The following is a 14001-nucleotide window of genomic DNA, read 5'->3' on the forward strand; positions in this document are numbered from 1 at the left end:
GGCCGACTGCTGGGCGGGGCGGGGCGGGGCGGGGCGGGAATGGCGCTGAGGAGTCGTGCGCGCCCGGCGAGCTGGGGTCACGTGACCGGGGCGGCCACCGCCTGGACGCCTGCCCGACTGTTCTCAGGATGACCCCCACCCCCCGCCAGGGCCTCCCCACAACCCCTGGAGGATGCAAATCATGTGCCAGCAATGGAGCCGGATCGGAGCGGCTTTTACTGCCCCCTGAGACCCGGAGCTGCGGGCAGAAACTACAGTTCCCAGCATGCCAGGTACCGGCGGGGGTAATTCTCCCGGCCTTGACAGAACGGGAAGAATGCCGGGAACTCTGTGCGCGCGGCTTTCAGTGCGGCGCGCTCTGTGCTCCTGGGCGCGAAGCCACGCCTCCAAGGCTGCCTCTGGGCGGGGAAGTGGGAGGGGCTCTCCAGGAGATGGCACCTTGCGCCCTATTGGGGGGGAGGGGCGGGGCTTCCTGGGAGGTGCATCTCGCTCCCAGTAGCCTAGAAAATTAGAAACCAATCGACGGTGTGTGCTACGCTTCTTTGCTTCTTTGGGGTCTCCTGGAATAGCAGCCACCCTCATTCGTTGTTCCCTTGCTCTGCTTTGGTTTTATAAATAGTAATTATTTCCATCTGACATGTAGATTTGCGATGTATGTGTTTATGTATGTGCTACCTGGCTTATTGCACGGGAATTAAGCTCAATGAGAGCAGGGACTTTTGTTAATTTACTGCTGAATTCCTTGCGTCAAAACAGTTCTTGGGGGGCGCCTGGGTGGCTCAGTCGTTAAGCGTCTGCCTTCGGCTCAGGTCATGATCCCAGCGTCCTGGGATAGAGCCCCGCATCTGGCTCCCTGCTCTGCGGGAAGCCTGCTTCTCCCTCTCCCACTCCCCCTGCTTGTGTCCCCTCTCTCGCTGTCTCTCTCTCTGTCAAATAAATAAATAAAATCTTAAAAAAAAGCAAAACAGTTCTTGGCACGTTGTGAATACCCAGTAAATACTTGAACAAATCAGCGCTGTAGCGTTCTCAGTTTCTTCATCATCCTCCCAAACCCGGTTCTCCAACCTTCACACTGGCAATTCCTGCATTTCCATGTCCCCAACATCTCTCGTTCCATCACCACACATAATCTTCTCAGCCTTCAGGAAGCAGTCAAATTCTCATCTGCAGACTCTCCAATCTAGTATCTCCCCGTAGGGTCATCGGAGGACTGATTACAGGAAATTTGGATCAATGACTCTAACAGAAAGTAGCTTCCTGGAGCAGTTGGGTTTCTTTGAGTATATGTGAAATAATCAGTTTCAGAATCTATGGCAGATATAAGCAGGTATGCAGTATTATAGTACAATTCAAATGATACTGAGGTAATTCAAAGGTTGGTAGAAATATAACCCTAAAGAGATTAAAGAAGACATTTTTCCAAAGCAAAGGGGCCTTAAATATCCCGCCGTGCAGGGGTCATGAATTCAGAGGCCTTACAGTGGCCATGGCATTTGTTTTGTGAGTGGTAGGATGTGGCCTGTTGATAAACATAGGCCCATTTGAAGGCTTCAGACCACTGTTGCCAAAGGTCCAGTTTTTCAAAGAAAACCAAAAGGCTGTGTTTTCCCCTCATTTTTGAATGTCAATTTGCATTTTTAAATGCACTTTAGTGCATCAGTCACTTGAGAATTTCAGGCCTTCATGTTATAATATCTGATCCTAATCCAACCACTCATTCCAAGGGAAACAATAGCACATGCCTAAAATTTAGAATGAATAGATTACTTCAACTCTAGTTCTTAAGGCAACAGAAGTGTATGTTTGCCAGTCTCCCTGACTGACTGCAAGAGAAACTTCTAGACTGCTGCTCTATTTCTATTATAATTTAGCAAGGCATTCTCTTTAAAGGTTACTTTACACCCTTCCACCACAAGACAGCCTGGTTCCTGCCTCCACACAGTTTCATGTCTGTCAGAGGAGACAGACAATAAAACAAGTTATCACCCAAAAAGTGTGGTGGTTGTCAAGAAAGGGGAAGGAAGCTCAAGACTCACAGTGGGGAGATCTTTATAACCTGCTGATTCTGAAGACCCCTAACATATGAGGATAAGATCACAAATGGAGGTCTACATATCACATACCTAAATATTGAGAAAGTATAGGGGCACCTGGGTGGCTAAGTCAGTTGAGCGTCCAACTCTTGACTCTGGATCTCGGGGTCGTGAGTTCAGGCCCTGTGTTGGGATCCACACTGGGTGTGGAGCCTACTTAAAAAATATAAATAAATAAATAAATAAATAAATAAATAAATAAATAAATGTGTGTGTGTGTGTGTGTGTGTGTGTGTGTGTATATATACATATGTATATATATAGAAGGTATAAATTAAGCTTACAAACTTAAATAAAATATATTCTAACATTTGACATTGACAAATGCACTTTCTTTACAACCTGGAAGTCTGGGTTTGAATTTAAATTCCCTGACTCCTTGGACTTCTGCTTCAGAATGTGGTCATGCAAATAGGGCTGGAAGCCAACCCCCCACCAATTTTTGTTCCTCTTCTTTTGCATCTCCTGGCTCCATCCCACACTGGAATAGAACATATGTTTATACCCCTACCCGCAAGGTTCAAGTTCTGCCACTTACCCCCAAAGTTTTATTTACATCCCGCTACCCACCTCAAGGGATGCTCCTTGGCCATTACTCAGGCCAGGAATGTGCAAAGTAGTGGCATTGTGTACCCCTACCAGGTCAGACCCAGCATAGAGGCTGGGGTTGCCCCTGGATGCAGGCTTGTCCATTTGAGCGGGGCATCCCAGGGCTCTGTTACCCAGAGCTGGATCTAGAAGCACAGATTCCAGTGAGCATCACCCCTTGGCCCCATGAACTGTGTAGTACAAGGAGGGGTACAGAAGAGAGCCAGAGTGAGGTCCTCTAAAAGGCAGGGTCCAGAGCAGGGGCTTCTCTTGCCTGGGTCTAACCCAGTCATTTTTACTCTTTGCCATTATCCCCAGCAACTTAAACATCCGCACTCTGGCCCCAGAATCTCTCCATATTCTTAACTCCACCAGGTTTCTACCACTTATGGCTCCCACCAGGAGCTATATCCAGTGACTCAAATTTGGTGTTTCCCAATTATTAGCAACCATCTCTTTTCCCTCACCCTAATCTTCTCCCCTGCCCTAAAGCTTTTCCTGACAAGTCTTCTCTTAAGTGGATTTCTTTTCCAAACTTATTTTGAGTGTTTACCACATAGCGGGCATTGTTGTCATCAGACACAATAAGGGCAGTGGGGAGCAGAGCAGTGACAGGAAGGAAGAGCCCTCTGCCTCTGGGAGATCAAGCAAACTCTCCTTCTCCCTCTGACTCACCACCCACCTTCTCAGGGGACAGTCAGGTGGCAATACACAGGATGCAACACAAACACAGCAGAGCCAAAAGGGAGCTAATGATTTTCCCTTTGAAGTCAGTTCCTTCTGCAAATACACCAACTCTGTGAATAGCATTGCCATTCTTCTAGGGATTCCACTCAGAACTAAGAGCCATCTTTACTCCCTGCCTCTTTCTCAACTCCCACACCTGGTCACCATGTTAATACCCCATTCGATGCTCCCTGGGTCTGGCTCTTCTTCCCACGCCACCCCACAAGTCTACCTTGACACTGCTTCCTCCTGGTTCCCCTGCTTCCTCCATCTTCTCCGCAATATTCTGACTCACCTCCCCAGATCTACCTAATTCTCCCTGTATGCAGCACACTCCTTCCTCTCTATCGTTGTCTATCAAATCATTTCTAAACTCCTTAGTCTGGTGGATCAGATTATGTGTCATCCAGCCACAGTGCAGTGCACCTTCCTTATCTCTGACTCCCCTGCAAATAGCTAATGCTTCAGCTAACATGTTCTACTCATCCTTTCTAAAATATGTCTTAACCTTTTGAGCCTTCATACCTTTGCTGTTTGATTTACTTAAAAAGCCCTGGCCCTGTCTCTACCTGTTAAAAGTGGTCCCTCTTTAAATACTCAGTCTATGAAGTCACCTTCTCCATGAAGCTTTCCCAGCATGATGCAGTGGAGAGACCTTCCAAACCTGAACAGGCAGACCCTAGGGCTGACTTCCTCCCAGAGCAAGCCCAGGTAAGTCACTCTATTTCGCCTGAACTGTCTTCTCATCTACAAATGAGAGTTCTGATCACAGGGTTTTTGTGAGAATCAAGTTCTAAAATGCACGTGGAAGTGCTTTGAAATTGCTACATTAATATTAGTTGTTACTGTCTTTCCAACCAGGCATGATCTCTTCCTCCCTGAAACTCAGAAGAATTTATACACTGTTTTGTATTGCTGGAATTTGTGTAGTCTTCTCTCTCACAATCACCTGTAAACCCTTGAAATAGCTTGTACATATTTGTGCTCCCCAGCCTAGAATAATTGAATCTCATGCATGTTTTCTGAATGAATAAATGAATGAATGAGTGAATGAGTGAGTGAGTGAATGAATGAACTCCTTCCTTCTCTCATAATCATGTTTGACTATTTCACTACTCTCTAAGAGCACTTAAAGCAAAGAGCCAATACAGAAAATTGAAGAAAATGACATTGAAATTCATCAACTCAACCACCTAGCTATGCTTCTAGAAACTCTGGTGGTAAGGAAACCTAAAATATTAATAAGAGTTTACATTTACTGAATACTTCTGCATGCCAGGCATTTACATAAATCATCTCTAATCCCCTGAGAACACTGCATGGTTGGAATGATCATCTCCTTCTCTTTCTGGGGCAGGTGGAGCCTGAGGCTCTGGTTCAAAAGTTAGTAGCAGCAGACAGAGCACTGTGGCAGTAAGGTGAGAAGTCAGAGTGGAAGAACTTGAGAACTCTCAGAAATAATTGGGGACACATGGAGAGGGGCTAGCGTCTGGCCAGTGAGCACTCATACATAATAATGCGGATAATACAAATAAAGTGGCTTCATTTTGTAGTAATGGGTGCATGGACCTAAGAGACATACATTACACTTCTAATATAATTCTCAAATAATCAGAATGTAGCAAAATAAACTTAATGTTAAAATTGTAGTGAGCATACTGTAGTTATAAAAAGCACGATTCAATAATTCCAAATATACTTAAGTACCTCTCCATATCTCAAGGTCATGATCCTGGACCTTAATTATAAGTTTACAATATCCTAGCTACAGAACCAAATGATATCCTAGAGATGAGCACTGTCTCAGAAGTTTAGTGACTTGCCGATTCTTTAAATAACAAGCTGTGTGTCCTTGAACAGGTTATTTCACCTCTCTTAAGTCACAAGTTCCTTACCTGTAATAGAAGCAGATTGGACTGAATGATCTCTAGGCTCCTCCTACAGGTGTAATTCTCTAAGTCTGTGGGATCATCTATCCAGCCTAGCAGCATTTCTTCTATTTCTCATTATTTTACAAATGAAAAATCCAAAGATGGTAAATAATCATAATTGGAGCTGAGCGTTCTGACTTTTTTCCACTGGTCTCCAGTCCCTCATAGGCCTTCTGATTTTCCAAAGGCTCCCACTGTGCTCAGCTTGCCACATCTGGCTCTCTCTCAAATGCTTTGGGCCACCCAGTCACCCCCAAGTCACAGTTTTCACTCTCAGGTATTCAACTCAGATAAGAAATAGTTCATTCACATTAAGGTGTGAATGACTTTATTAAACCATGTGAATCACAGTGGATGGAATGTCTGGTATAGTTAGCCTATTATTAACATCCATCAGCCCCTCCCCACACCAGAAAACAAAGAGCAGCCCCTGGGCATCCAACGGCAGCTGATCCCTGCCGAAGTTATTCCGATGAAACGAGACTTGCTGGAAAGTGACTTCTTGGAATGAATACCAGATTTGGAATCTGTTTCTGTGTTATCTCCTCCAGTAAACATGAGCACCTGGAGGAGATCTGTCTCACTCAACATTCTGTCCCCATCTCTAAGATGGTACCTGGCCCTTAATGGGGCTTCGATAAATGTTGGATGGATGAATAAACACATAAACTGGAGTAGAGAAAAAACATGAAACTGACCAACTGGAGGAGAAGCCGTAAAAATGTTTGGTGTCATAAAACTGAAGAGCCTATTTCTACTTGGCATAAGAAAAGTCACACTATAGTAAGGAGGGGGATTATGGTCTTTAAATAATAATAATAACCAGTAATAATAACAATCAATAATTATTCCAGGAACTATGCTAAACCCTTACTTGGATTACTTTCATTTAATCCTCACAATAATATTATCAGATAGAAACTATTTTTGTCCTGTCTTATAGATGAAGAGTGTGAGGCCAAAAAATATTAATTAATGCCTGCATGGTCAGGAGGAGATAGGGTCCAGGCAATCTGACTCCAGTCAGATCTGTGATTTGTTTTTCTGAGGGTGGGCACACAGAGGGATGGGGCCAGGAATAGTTCCGCAACCTGGAGCCAGGGCAGCTCCTGCAGGACCCTTGCCCCTGAGAGCCACGTTCCCCCTTCTGGCCTGCAACACATGGAGAAACTCCCTGGATCTAGTGCAAGCAAAAGGGTTTCCACAGGACAGTAAAGCTGTAGTCAGCTGAAAGAAAAAGAAAAAAAGTCTAGGTAGATTAGTTACTAAGAAATAATGAATTAAACTCGTGCGAGAAAACTAGTCTTTACAGAAAAGAGACTTGACTGTCAAATTGGCAGAACTGGGAGACAACCTATCCCGATGAACCATAAATCCAGAGGTCAGACAAGAAAGGGGTTATCATCTAGAGTTCTATTAAGTAGGCGTCTATGTTTTGTTTACATGTCACTGTTTGTTGGAGATGTAGTCTGTCTATGAGTATTGAGCATTAAAGATGCTGGTTTGTAAATATTCAGCTCTAAAACCATTTATGAAAAACAAGATAACTGGAGGCAGGAGACACCTGAAAGTAGAAATCAAAAAAGTTTGGTTATGGGCGCCTGCCTGGATGGCTCAGTTAGTTAAGCGTCTGCCTTTGGCTCAGGTCATGATCCTGGAGTCCCTGGATTGAGTCCTACATCGGGCTCCCTGCTCAGTGGGGAATCTGCTTCTCCCTCTGACCCTCCCCTCTCTTGTGCTTTCTCTCTCTCAAATAAATTTAAAAAATCTTTAATTAAAAAAAAAGTTTCGTTAGTTTGATTGTAAACATACTCCTCTGTCCCTGCTACTTGAGGAATTTGTGATTCCTTAGATTGGAAAATGCCTAGAGATCTGAATCTTGCAGTAAGAGTACAGTTCCAGGAACATTTTTTTCCCTTTTTTCAAATTGCTATGCCCCTTATAATCAACATTGCCAATATGTTAATAATCACCCAGTAAAATGTACAGCAGAAATTTTCCAAAAGAAGTTTTCGTAACTAAATTTTATGAGTCATTTAACTTTGAGGTCTACCTCCCTTTAAATACTGCAATTTGAATGACTTTGTTTTGGTCCACTATACTCAGATAAAAAATTTTTAAATAATAATAATAAATGACTTTGATTTTGATAAAATGTTATTTTTTTTTTCCTCCAACTACTTGTTTACATTTGCTGTCTTTGATATCTAAATGTACTACACATGAGATCACAGTAGCTTGAATGTTTATAGGCCAGATAATGTGATGTCCTGTGCAACCACTACATGTGGCCATGAAATTTTAATTTTAATTAAAATTAAATAAAATTAAAAATTGATTTCCTCAGTTACACTAGCCTCACTTCAAATGCTCAGTAGCTTCCACATTGTGGCTTCCATATTGGACCATAGAAATATAGAACATGTTATCACAGAAAGTTCTACGGGACAGCACTGCGTTAGAAAGAACACAGATTTGGCAACAGATAGAGCTGTGTTCAATTCCCATATTTCACTAAAGTTGTGGGGTGCCTGGTTGGCTCAGTTGGTAGAGCAAGCAGCTCTCAATCTCCCGGTCATGAGTTTGAGCCCCATTTTGGTCTTAGAGATTACTTAAGGAAAAAAAAAATAACTGGTTTTCACTAGACTTGTGACCACAGTAAGTTTCTTAAACTTTCAAAGCTTCAGTTAGTTAAATTGTAGAGATACAAATACCTACACCATTAAAGTAAGCAGTACAATGCCCAGCACATTTTAATTACTTAATAAGACTACTATTATTAATGTTTAGGGATCAAAAATTCAAACTTTGGAGACTGAAATTAGACACCAATATTTTCTTCATACTATGAATACTCAAATCTTGCTGGCTACCCAAAAATATTAAATTGAATTAAAATCAAGAACATAATAACACACTTATTTTGTTTCTTTATCTAGGATATCAAACTTCTATAGGATAAAACCAACTTGAATTGCCCTAGAGAAACCTTAGACTCAGGTAGCTATTTAAAGCTATATAGTGACCCAGAAGATTTCTGATTCCCAAGCCATCCTTGCAATTTAATTCACGCACATGTCCAGCAAATGTTTGTATTTATACAAGAAGTCTATTGGCTAACTAAGGCTGACTTGCAGAGCAATAAGGCAAAATGCATACCCCTCTCCCCACCATCCATTAGCTTGGAGATAAAACCCATGCAAGTTACACATCCCAGCACTTTTGAAAGTAATTCAACTTATCTAAGTGTCTCCCCAGCCCCACCCACTCTCCCCTCTTTCTGTCATTATGGAACCTTATGTAACAGCATCCAAAACTGAGAGAGAAAGCTGTGGATAATGTGCCCACAGAGCTTAATCCCTGCCACTCTCACAGAGGGACACATTGCAGTTAGGAATGCGGGCAGCCAGAGCCAAGATAATTCCAGACTCATAGAACAATTGTTCTATCAACCCCAAGTACGCAAAACAACCCAAACAAAAATAACCAGGAGAAGCTATGAGTAACCTACAACTCATCATGATACGAATTGCTAACATCACACTTACTTTGAAATTTCTGTTTTTCTAAGCTCCTCAAAAAAAAAAAAAAAAAGGCAAGATTATACAATGAGGTGATAAAAAGATAGAGGACAATACTCTGCCCTCACTATTCAAAGCTGGATTGCAAAATATATGCTAGTTATAAAAAAACCTTTGTTTTCTTCCCTTTTTAGACTTTTAATTGAACTTAGGTTTTCTTTCATACCAAAGTAGTACAAAAAAACGGAGGTATCTCTCTTGGAAGACTACATACAGTCCAGTAACTGATGGGAAGCCAGTGAAAATACATAGCAAAATGCTATCAGAGTGTGTTCTGACCCATAATATGAGTAGATACAATTCCAGTTACTCACTGCCAAGAGATAAATCGAAACCAAGCCAACACCTGCCATCTAAAATGGTCATAATTCTGAAAAAATGTCTACAAATGATTCTTTGTTTACTGTAGACATGAGAATAATAATGAACACTGATTGAGCACTTAACATGTTCTAAGCACTGTTCTAAGTGATTTGCATGTATTATTAACAACAACCTTTTAAGGTAGGTAGATAATGTCATTTCCCATTTTACAGAGGAGTACACTGAGACATTGAGTGGTTAAATGACTTGCCCAAGGTCACCAGCTAATCAGCGTGAGAGCCAGGATCTAAGCTCAAGCAATCTGGATTCATTTTACACTCTTGTCTCTGTGGGCAGTTGGAACGATGATGAACTTAAACACAAACCTATGACCATTCACCAGGACCAATATCTTAAAAGCTGTGTTTGTTTACAGGGCCATTATCTTATAGCTGTGTTTGTTTGCAGAAAGCAATTAAAAGGAAGAACCCCACACATGTGACTGGAGCCTGTTACCATCAACAAACCCACTTCTCCTTGGTTTTCAAAATCCCCCATAAGAAGTGTCTCAGCTGGCAATAATTTTGAAAAGTCAAGAGACGAATTCTGGTGACATTCTTTTAGCTCTAAATCAAACTGCACCTGAGGTTGGGACAGTCCATGAATTTTTCTCTCTCTTTTTTTAGTTATATGAATGAGTAAATTTCCCTCTTAAAAAACTGTTTGAGTTTCAACAGAAGGACCCATAACCAATGTACCTCTTCTCCAATCACCACCATCCCCACTTAACCAAAGGGATTTTCTCAGGGGTATGACCTCAGCCAGTCTATTCAGAGTGGATCTCAAAACTTTTGTAGCATGACCAGAAAAGAAGTTCTTTCTACTGGACTTGACATTGGGAAGACATGAACCAGGAGGTGCTGTCCCCAAGGTTGCTGGAATCCACCATACAGAGTCCAGGGAACCCACTCAGCCAAGGGAAGGTAGAGCCAAGAGATGCAGAGAAACTGAACCCTGTGACAGCATTTCAGTCCTGAATCCTTTTCAGCACCTTAAACCAATAAATTCCACTTTTTGGTTAAGTTCTATCATTAGTGATTGAAAGAGTTCTAAACCACCCCTTTAAAATTTCTCAATTCATCTTCTCCTCTCATCCGACCTTGCCTTGGTTCAGGTTGACATCCCTTCTTTACAGGAAGCCCCCGTTATCCATTATTGTCTTACAAAGACCCTAAAATGGAGTAGCTTAAAACAACAATGACTTATTATTTCTCCTGATCCTGTGCGTTGGCAGTGGGCGACTGCCCAGATTTATTAGTCAGCTTTACCACAGTAACAAATGACTCCCTGAGTTGGCTTGTAACAACCAATGTTGCGTGTTCCCCATCACATCAGAGAAGGCTCTGCTTCTGCTCTCCATGTATTTTCACATTCTGGGACCAAGACCGCAGAAGTAACTCCTATCTGAGATGCCTGTCCTGTGGCAGAAAGGAAGAGAGCAAGACAGTAGGTGGAAATAAACACAATGGCCCGTCCTGTCACACCTCACTGATCAAAGCAAGACCCTGGCTTTGAGGGCTCCCCATTAGCTGTCAGGGTAAATTAGGTTGGCACTCAAGGTCCTTTAAAGAGAGGTTAAATAAGATAAGGAGATACATGTACACACATAAACAGAGAAAGGAGATTTTATATGTATAGGTGCATACACACATATAGTATGTATACTACTTCTGAGACACACACACACACATATGTATACAGATAGAATGTTTGTAACTCTGGACTTCCACATGGAAGGTTGAATGTTAGTCTCAATCTGAGATCTGGGACCAGTCCTTTTCTAATCAGGGAAAATTCGGGAAGGCCCACCCAAACAAGTCAGGCTTCTGTTGAGCCTGTTAGGATTGTAGGCCTTTGTTCTAGTAACTGGGATCTAGCTTTTTTCCTTTTCTTAATTGTAGTAAGAAACACATAACATAAAATTTACCATCTGAGCCATTTTTAAGTCTACAGGACAGTAGCGTTACACGCACATTGTTGTACAACAGATCTCCCGAACTTCTCCATCTTGTATAACTGAAACTCTATACCCATGGAACAACAACCTCCCGTTTCCCTGTCCCTCCAGCCCCTGGATCCAGACCTTTGCTCCATCTGCAGGATCACAGAAGCTCTGCTGGACTTTCCTGGCACCAACGGCGTGGCTCCGTGCTGTCTTCATACAGCCTTCATCACAGAGCTTCTTCTCAAAGTCTACTACTGGGTCTGCCCCCAGGTACAGCCCTACCCATGAGCCTCTAATTTCCACCTCCTTGCTGGCTACCAGTCAGGAGCTGAGATAATAATACTGTTAATATAAAATAATATAATGCTAATATAAAATAATAATAGTATTTATCCTTTATGGCATATGTCCTATATTATTCTAGGCATCATTCTAGATGCCTGACAGATATGATCTCTAATCCTTACATAACCTAGAAGTACTGCCATTCCCAGGTGTGTCTCTGTTTTCATCAGGTACCATTCTTGATGTAGATCTCAACTTTTGTTCAAATCCTCCAGAACAATCCACCAGCACCAAAAGTATTTGTAAGAAACTGTGGAAATTACTGAAGCCTTCCCAGAGTGGGGCAGAGGTTTACACTGCACATCCAATAAAAGTTAAAATACTCAACAGAAGTGACTTTTCTCTGTGCTATCATCAAGCCTCCTCCTACCTCCAAGGTTTAGCCTCTTCAATTTTATGCTGAGTGTATAATAAAGAAACAGGTAACAGAATACGTAACTAAATATGACTTAAACAGTAGGTTTATTATCTCTGGAGATATCATTTTCAGGCTTGGTTAATTCAGAGGCACAATGATGTCATCATGCACTCAACTCAGGTGCTTTCTGCCTTTCCCTCTTTGTCATCCACAGCCTTTAGGTTTTCATCCTCAGAGATGTCCCTCATGGTTACAAGATGGCTGCCATAGCTCTAGGAATTATATCTGCAGGTAACTACATCTAAAGATAAGAAGAGGAGCATTTCTCCTCGCCCACCCAACTCCCCCCCCCACCACACACACACACGCATCAGAAAGGAAAACGTTTCCCAGAAATATTTCAGAAGATTTATCTTTAAATTCACACTTGTGCCTTGGGGCGCCTGGGTGGCTCAGTCTTTAAGCGTCTGCCTTTGGCTCAGGTCATGATCCCGGGGTCCTGGGATCGAGCCCCACGTCGGGCTCCCTGCTCAGTGGGGAGTCTGCTTCTCCCTCTCCCACTCCTCCTGCTTGTGTTCCCTCTCCTGCTGTGTCTCTGTCAAATAAATAAATAAAGTCTTTAAAAAAAATAAATTCATACTTGTGCCTTAATAATACAAGCCAATATTGGCATCTTTATTCTCGAGATTTGGAAAGTAGGTTGTGACAGCAAGGATGAAGGGTGGGGAGAGAAGGGTTGTTGACAAGGAGCCACCAGTCTCAGCCATACAGAGCAGCTTGGCATCTTGCTCACTTCTGTACTCTGCAAAGAAAGCTGCCTGATTCTTTTTTTTTTTTGAAGATTTTATTTATTTATTTGAGCAAGAGAGAGAGAGAGCACAAGCAGGGGGAGCGGCAGGAAAGGGAGAAGCAGGCTCCCCACTGAGCAAGGAGCCCGATGTGGGGCTCTATCCCAGGACCCCGGGATCATGACCTGAGCCGAAGGCAGATGCTTAACTGACTGAGTCACCCAGGTGCCCCAAAAGCTGCCTGCTTCTTAACAGGCCATGCTCTCTGCAAGTCTAGTTCACAGCCATCTAGTACTGCTCAGAGAGGCTTCTTAGAGCCCGACCCCTGCCCCTAACCCTAGTGGGATTATCAAAGCACAGGTTATGAAAACTCTTCCCTCAGAGGCCGACTCGGAATTTCTTTACCGCCATCTCCATACACACAACAATTTTGCAGACTGAGGGCTATTACCTCATTTTACAGATGTGGAAACGGAGCAGAGAGTTTAAGTGACTCACCCAAAGTCAAACAGCTATCAAATTGTAGATCAGAGTTTGAACCCAGGGTTGTCTGGCTCCAATGTCCTTGCTGCCAGTGAAAGCAGAACAAAGCACCAAAGAAGACCAGAGGGGCTGCAATTGACCAGAAGGGTAGTACGTTCTGGGCCCGGCAGTAATTGAAAACCATCACAAGGTTCTAAGGAGGAATGTAATTTCGGTTCTCGGCTATCTCTAAAAGATAAAATAGAGCAGTGCTTTTAGCCCTTGGCTGAGTATACGGAGGCATTTTAAAGCGTCTGAATGAATGAACACAAGCCGTGCTTCTGAGTTCCTGACATCCAACCCTTTAAGTGGGGCCTGGGGAGATCTTCATTCAACAACAAGCATTTATTCAGGACCTGGCCCTTGCCCTGAGAAAGGAGGTAAACACATATTTTTGGCTCTGTGTGGTTAAGTGCTGTTATGGAAGTGTGCACAGAGGCTGTGGGGGAACCAGGGGGGCGAGGGGCGGGGAGGATGGATGTTAGAAAGCCCGAGATCATCATCCCCCTGACTGAGGTCATCCTGTGTTTCAGGACAGTGCAGTCACTCGTGTTCAAAATAAGGACTCTGAGTCATAAGAAAAGACCTAAACTGGATTAGGTATATACACCGTTATCCAAGGTGGGGCTGAGAAATGTTTTGGAAAGATTTCCTTTCAAAATGGTTTACCAGAAAACATTTTAGCAATCCTGAATATCAATTTCAGGGTTTTGTTTGTTCTGAAGATTGGTTTATGGAGCACTTCACATGGCTTATGTACG

The 14001-nt window shown here is 42.8% G+C and overlaps 1 long non-coding RNA gene across 1 annotated transcript; it reads left to right on the forward strand.

The window, feature by feature from the left end:
• Positions 1–39: 39 nt before the first annotated feature.
• Positions 40–11898, forward strand: LOC144381582 (uncharacterized). The gene is made up of 4 exons (XR_013446988.1): positions 40–272; positions 4009–4118; positions 11351–11497; positions 11743–11898. It is a non-coding gene; the product is annotated as an uncharacterized LOC144381582 (long non-coding RNA).
• The last annotated feature ends 2103 nt before the right edge of the window (positions 11899–14001 follow it).

Source organism: Halichoerus grypus, chromosome 4, assembly GCF_964656455.1.
Source record: "Halichoerus grypus chromosome 4, mHalGry1.hap1.1, whole genome shotgun sequence".
NCBI classification, from domain to species: domain Eukaryota; kingdom Metazoa; phylum Chordata; class Mammalia; order Carnivora; family Phocidae; genus Halichoerus; species Halichoerus grypus.